We start from the raw sequence: 7,905 nt of genomic DNA, 5'->3' as shown, positions 1-7,905 counted from the left end.
CCTGAGCCTCAGCCCAAACCTTCCAAAGCAGAATTGTCAAGTATGGGGCTCATGAATCTGCATTTTAAAAAAACACCCTAGGTAACTCTTACCCTAAGCACTGCCCTGGTGTTTTTCAGTTTTTGGTTTTTGGTTTGAGGGCTTGTTTGGTTGGTTGGTTGGTTGGTTGGTTTTTGCCCTGGTGTTTTAAATACCTCCTACAGTTCCCAAGTCCAGCTGACCAGGGTGGGTCAGTTTCTCGGTCTGAGATGGGTGTTGGCTTTGATATTTTTATTACTGATGAAAAGCCCTGATTCATAGGCTCCTGGCTGTCAGTTTGGAAGGAATCAGAGGCCACTAAGAACAGAATTCTCTATCTTTTCGATCCATCTATAAAATGCCTACTTGATGGGCGCCTGGGTGGCTCAGTTGGTTAAGCGACTGCCTTCAGCTCAGGTTATGATCCTGGAGTCCCAGGATCGGGTCCCACATCGGGCTCCCTGCTCGTCAGGGAGTCTGCTTCTCCCTCTGACCCTCCTCCCTCTCATGCTCTCTGTCTCTCATTCTCTCTCTCTCAAATAAATAAATAAAATCTTAAAAAAAAAATGCCTACCTGAGCAGACACTGTTTAAAGGCCATTAAAATACCAGACACAGAATAACCCAGTCCCTGGAACTTTATAGACATATTTACTCAAACCCAAGTGCTTGCAAAAAGTAAATAAAAGGGAAGCAAAATAAGCAAGCACCCCTAGAAATACAAACTGAAAGTGAACAGCCCTGTTCTCTAAAATAAACAGGACAAATCCAGCGAGGATTAAATGACCTCTAGTCAGACAGGCTCAGAGCCAGAAATGCCCCATACTGGCTCCGGGAGGAAGGAGAGGGAGGCCTGTCTCCATCACCTGGGGGCGTGTGCCAGGATCGCTGCCCTGGGGGTCAGGGCCAGGCCTGCAAGAGCAGACAGTATCCTGGGGGGTATGGGTGCTCCCTCGCCCTCCCTGCCAGCCTGAAAATCAGGTCAGGGTCTGAAAATCAGGTTTAAAGATCAAGAAGTGTGCCCTAAAAAGCCTCTGATAAAATGCACATTTCCTGGAGGTGTAGAACCTCAAGTCACTATCATCTGCCATTTATTTTTTAATTTAGCGACCATTTATTTAGCACTTGCTGTGTTTTAGGCCCTGAGCCAGTCACTAAAGATATCCCGATAAGTAAAGCATAATTGGTGCCCTCACGCTGCACACCGTTTACTATGAAAGAAACAATAATAAATGGTAACATTTATCGCTCACTTACGATTTGAGGAACTTAACGACAAGCATCCTCCAGGCACTTTTTAATCCTCATAACATTATGGATCTCATTGACTCTTCCTAATGTCAATGCAGTTACTACTAGTCTTTCCCCATTTGACAGACGTGTCGACTGAGGCTCAAAGTCTGTGGTGTAACAATCAGCTCTCTGAAAGAAGAAGAAAAAAAAAAAAAAGCCCTGATTTGTAGTGTTTGCTGATCTTGGGAGTGTAAATCCTCCCAGGCAGGTTTCAAGCTACCAGCCCGCTGTCCCTGAATGTGGAGTTGGAAAGACGCAGGGGTGTGGGCAGGCTCCAGCATCCCCATTGCAAACAAGGTTCACAGCTAAGCACGGCTCACAGCTAAGCAAGTTCAAGCCAGCACTTGAACCCAGGTGTGTTGATCCCAAACCCCGCGCCTAACCACTTTGTTACACCATCAGTAACCTACGTGAGATCATTGACATCGGAAAGGGATACATCTTAAGACCCCGGTGAAGTGCCAAAAGTTTACAATGGTCCATAAAACCTCTTGGCTGGTTAATATCCTGTGCTTCCTCTACCTCTGTTTTTATCATCAACAGGGCAGTTAGTTTTCTTTTGAGAGCCATTTAAAAAACTTCTGATTTTGAAATAATTATCATTCACAGGAGGTTGCAAAAATAGTACGGAGAGGTCCTGTGTACCTTTCACCCACTTTCCCTCCATGGTCCCGTCTTAAATAACCACGGTACAATATCACTAGCCGGCAAGGGACATTGGTAAAAGGTGTGTGGGTATTTCTATGCCTTGTCATCTAGGATTGCCAGATTTAGCAAATAAGAATACAGAAGGCTCAGTTAAATTTTCTTTTTGACTTTTGTTTTGTTTTAGTGCAAGTATAGCCCATGCAATATTTGGGACATACTTATACTAAGAAATTATTCTTTATCTGAAATGCAAATTTAATTGGGTGTCCTGCATGTTGGCTGGCAACCCTCATTTTATTTTATTTTTTAAAGATTTTATTTATTTATTTTGACAGAGAGAGAGACAGCGAGAGAGGGAACACAAGCAGGGGGGAATGGAAGAGGGTGAAGCAGGCTTCCCGTCGAGCAGAGAGCCCGATGCGGAGCTCGATCCCAGGACCCCGGGATCATGACCTGAGCCGAAGGCAGACGCTTAACGACTGAGCCACCCAGGCACCCCAACAACCCTCATTTTATTACATGTGTGGAGTCATGCAACCACTACCCTAATCAAGATAGAGAACTATTCTGCCACCACAAACATGTTCCTTATGCTACTCCTTCACAGTCACATCTATCCCCCCCACCCTCCCTAGCCCGTGGCAACCATGAATTTGCTCTCCATTTCTGTAATTTTGTCATTTTTCCCACTTAGCATAATGTCCATGAGATCCATCCAAGTTGTTGCACTTTTCAATACTTTGGTCCTTTTTATTGCTGGGGAGTATTCTCCTGAGGGCAAATTTCACAAAGAATTTTTTTTTTTTAAATCTCATTCATTGGATAAATATTTATTGTATCGCTACTATGTGCCAGGTGCAAACAGGGAGCAGGTGAGGAGCTGGTAGCAATCAGGGTTGGGTTTTTGCCAGGCAAGTAAGGAAATGCAGAGTGGCAAGGCATGGGCATGATTAAGACAACTGAGTGGATGACACGCTGGGTGGGAAGGAAGCAGAGCCTGGCGGGGGGGGGGGTGGCGGGGGAGACAGGATCAGTAGTTCATAGTTCTGTGCAGGTGAAGAATTAATAGAGTTGGGTGCCTTTTTCAGAAGGGTTTCCTATCTCACCCCCAGTTTATTTTTTGTTTAAATATCAACATCAAAAGAAACATTCCATCTACTTTCCCTTCCACACTTAGACACAATTTCCAAATCAGAAGTAATACAGTTTTACGTGGGCATTTTTTTTAAGTTTTTATCTATTTATTTATTTGAGAAAGGGAGAGAGTGCACAAGCAGGGTGAGCTTCAGGCAGAGGGAGAAGCAGACACGCCGCTGAGCAAGGAGCCGGAAGTGGGGCTCAATCCTAGAATTCTGAGATCATGACCTGAGCCGAAGGCAGACACTTAACCGACTGAGCCACCCAGGCGCCCTTTATGCGGGCACTTTTAAACTGAAGGTTTTAGGGATAAATGTTAACCAACAAATTGCTTACTAACTCAATCAGGGTACACAAGAAAACAAAATTTTGGTCACAGAAAGTACCTAAAGATCATCTTTCCACCTGTTACTTTTAAAATTTGCTATTTAGTTTTAAAAGTAGGTAATATGTAGATGGATATAGGAAAAAATTCAAAAAGTGCAAAAGGATTTATATGAAAAGAGAAGCTTTTGTCTTACCACAGACCCTTAGTCAAAATTTCTCCTTCCTAGAGTCAGTTACTATTTCCTTGTGACCACTTTTAAGCATATAAGAATATATATGTGTGTCTGTGTGTTTATACACAAATGGAGCATACCATAACTGCTATTCTGTACCTTGTTTTTTTCATTTAGTATATCTTGGAAATTGTTCCCTGTCAGTACCTATAAAAGTGCCACATTCTTTTTACCCATACAAAGTACTTTTTTTTTTTTTAAGATTTTATTTATTTATGAGAGAATGAGAGCGAGCGAGCCAGGGGAAGGAGCAAAGTGAGAGGGACAAGCGGATTCTGCGCTGAGTGCAGAGCCCCCCACGGGGCTCTATTTCAGGACCCCGAGATCATGACTTGAGCCGTAGCCAGGAGTCCGGTGCTCAAGGGACTGAGCCACCCAGGTGACCCTAAAGCCTCCCTCCTAGAACATAACATTGAAAATTACAATCTTGCCAAAACTGCTCACCTCAATGCATCCTGGGATTTGTCGTTCTTAATCAGTTGAGTCTTGCTTGGAAAACAGAACTTGAGCAGAAGATGTGTTAGAAACAAAAGTGCCCTTCCAACAACACTGTAGAAGGACATACTGTACTGTATCCATGCACGCTGCTATCATGATGCCCAGAGGCAAATTATTTATACATTTAAACAACCAAGATATCTACCAGCAATGAGATACCCAGGGCTGTCTTGGCATCAGGAAATCAAGATCATTTTAGCAGACAGGACCAGTATACATATCCGCCCCCCTCCCCCCCCCACACACACCTTCTCTTCCTTACACCATTGCTTTGGTCTTTGGTATCTCAAATCACTGTTTTTTTTTTAAAGATTTACTTACTTGACAGAGACACAGCGAGAGAGGGAACACAAGCAGGGGGAGTGAGAGAGGGAGAAGCAGGCTTCCCGCTGAGCAGGGAGCCCAATGTGGGGCTCGATCCCAGGGCCCTGGGATCATGACCTGAGCCGAAGGCAGACGCTTAACAAATGAGCCACCCAGGCACCCCTCAAATCACTCTTAACAATTACGTGACAAATTACTACTTAGGAAGCTTCTCTCACATACCGAGGGATCAGAAGGGACATATATATCAAATGAACACACACTGAAGTATGTGTCACCAATTGCTATGGTAACTTACAGGTATATGCACTTCAATAGTTGTTCAGCCAAACAGAAATGAATGATGGTAGCCTTGTAAACATCAGCTAAGGACTGGTGGGGAAGATTTTCTCAGCAGGCTGAGGACAAGAACAATTCTCAGAAACATTTTTTGGATAGCTAAGGTCCCCCCTTGGCCCTCCCATTTCATAACCAATACCATTCCACTCTCTTTCCAAACCTGTTTCCATGCATTTCCATATATACATACATAAAATCCAGACATTTAGCTCATTATGTGAATTTTACCAATGCTCTTGCCCTGTAAGTACTATTCTGGAAATTGCTTTTTTTTTTCCCACTCAATCTTTTCAGCATTTTTTTCCTATGATAATACATAAAAATCAACCTCATTGTTTTTTTACTGCCACGTGGCACTCTGAAACGCTGTGTCTCAAACTTGAACTTGCATTCAGATCATCTAGGGATCTTGCTAACATGCAGATTATGATCTGATAGTTTTGGGGTAAGCCCTTGGGTTCTTTCTGCATTTCTAGAAAGTTGCCAGGTGTTGTAGATGCTGCTGGTCAAGAAATCACACTGTGAGGAACAAAGATGTAGAGTATGAGTGAAATTGTGTGTTAGAGCTCATTTAAACCAGCCCATGAGAAATGACTGTCAAATTTCCAGGAATTTTGTGATCCTGGTGCTAAACGTAGCCATCATTAAAAAATTCAATTATGTAAACTTACAATAAATTATATTGCAAACAGATAACAAATACTCAAAAATCATCACTTTCCTAGCTATTTTACTATGAATCTATGTTCTTTAGGTTATTTATGTCTATAATGTCTGTAGGGTACAAATCTATACAATGGCATGCTTTTGTGTGTCTCCTCCCAACTCCACACTCTGTTCATGTTGGCAGCTTGGAACCAGCCCCAGGGAGTATTTACAGAAATCGGTATAAAGGCATGCATTTCCCCAGGCCTTCTCCCACACTTCATATTACCAATCTTTTTTATTTTTGCTAATCTGACAAATCAAAAATGGCATCTCATTTTTAACTTGCATATCCCTGATTACAGTGAGACCAAATCTCTCTTATAGTCATTCCTTGGAATTTATTTATTTATTTTTAAAGATGTTATCTATTTGAGAGTGCACGAGCGGGGAGGAGAGGGACAAGCAGACTCCCCACTGAGCAGGGAACCCGATGTGGGGCTGGATCCCAGGACCCTGGGATCATGGCTTGAGCCGAAGGCAGACACTTAGCCATCTGAGCCACCCAGGTGCCCCTCATTCCTAGGAATATAATAGTATTTCTTGTTCTTGTAAATAGGACCCTTTTACTAGTATATTTTCTAGTTGATTATTGCATGGGAAAGCTGATGACTTTTAAAATCAGGCCACTCCTCCTAACCAGTTCAAATAGCTTGTCAGTTTATATTCTTAGAGGTTCTAGGTAATCAAATAATCTATAAGTAATGAGAAATGTCACTTTTCTATGTATATAATTGTTTTGCTTTGTGACACCAGCTTTGACTGCCACATTGACAACCAGCAGTAAAGTTCACCGGTGTCTTACTTCTGACTTGGAAGGAGCACTTCTGTATTTCCCTACTCATTTCTGCAGTTACGTCGTTATCCTTTCTCTTTCTGGCTTCTTAAGAGGATTTCGTTTTGTTTTTTATCAAGAATGGATGGTCAATTTATCCAGTGTTTACTTTCACTTTCTAAGTAACCCATTTTGGTGATATTTGAATCTCTCACATTAGCAGGTACTCTTTTTTTGTACTCTGAAGAGCATTAAAATTTTTTTAAGTCTCCTTCCCTTATACATCGTACCCCTGTTTCAGCTCTTGTCACTGTCCATGAATGTGTCCCTTCTCCACTAGCCAGCTTCTGGCTCTGAGAGGAAAAGAATATTCTCTCATGGGCGCCTGGGTGGCTCAGTTGGTTAAGCGACTGCCTTCAGCTCAGGTCACGATCCTGGAGTCCCGGGATCAAGTCCCGCATCGGGCTCCCTGCTCGGCGAGGAGCCTGCTTCTCCCTCTGACCTTCCTCCTTCTCATGCTCTCTGTCTCTCATTCTCTCTCTCTCAAATAAATAAATAAAATCTTAAAAAAAAAAAAAGAATATTCTCTCCATGACCCATTCAGCACTGAAACTTTATACCTAGTGACATTTCAATGAACAGTTAGGGAATGCCATGAATTTACCCCACCACCTGTATATTCTTTTTTTTTTTTTTAAAGATTTTATTTATTTATTTATTTGACAGAGAGAGACATAGCGAGAGAGGGAACACAAGCAGGGGAAGTGGGAGAGGGAGAAGCAGGCTTCCTGCCGAGCAGGGAGCCCGATGTGGGGCTCGATCCCAGGATCCTGGGATCATGACCTGAGCCGAAAACAGACGCCCAACGACTGAGCCACCCAGGCGCCCCATCACCTGTATATTCTTGAACACCAGCAATACCTACTCCTGTGAACTGAGGGCCGCTGGGCCTTTCCCACGGCTCCCCACCCCCCTCCCAACATTCCTACCCCGGTATATAAAGTACAGATTGTGCTGTTGACCTGTAATCCTTGGAGTGCTAACACCCCTGGTTGCTGGGCCCTGTTTTGGACCCAGGGGCCACCAAGAGTCCTGATCAGAATCTATGACTAGGTGGGTACCTTGGTTTTTTAAATTGCTACTCACCACTCTTGCCATATGAATATTGGGATTGTCTCCAAGAACCTGAGGAGTTTGTTTTATTTTGTCCTTTTAAGAAGTGGATAGAGTGTGCAGACAGGAGTCAAATTCTAGATGCATCCAAATGGCTGTGTGATCTTGGGCAAGTCATTACTTCTCTGTCCCTCAGGGACTTCCCCGCGAACATAACACTTTCCAAGGTGCATATGTAAAGGGCCAGAAAAGATCTGAGAGTGGCTTGTTCCAGGTGCCTGTAGTCAAATTAATTGAGTCCAAACTCCACTTCTGCCATTTACTGCCCTGGACAAGTGATTCGTGTCTGTACTTGGTTTTGTTCATGTATAAAACGGGGACCGTGAAGGGGCGCCTGGGTGGCTCAGTCGGTTTAGCGTCTGCCTTCCGCTCAGGTCAAGATCCCAGAGTCCTGGGATCCCGCCCCACATCGGGCTCCCCTCTCTGCGGGAGCCTG

This window comes from Mirounga angustirostris, unplaced genomic scaffold (genome assembly GCF_029215605.1).
Source record: "Mirounga angustirostris isolate CCGP_5_RB_7025 unplaced genomic scaffold, mMirAng1.0.hap1 SCAF_3, whole genome shotgun sequence".
Lineage (NCBI taxonomy): Eukaryota > Metazoa > Chordata > Mammalia > Carnivora > Phocidae > Mirounga > Mirounga angustirostris.
Note: the sequence above shows the minus strand (reverse complement) of the source record.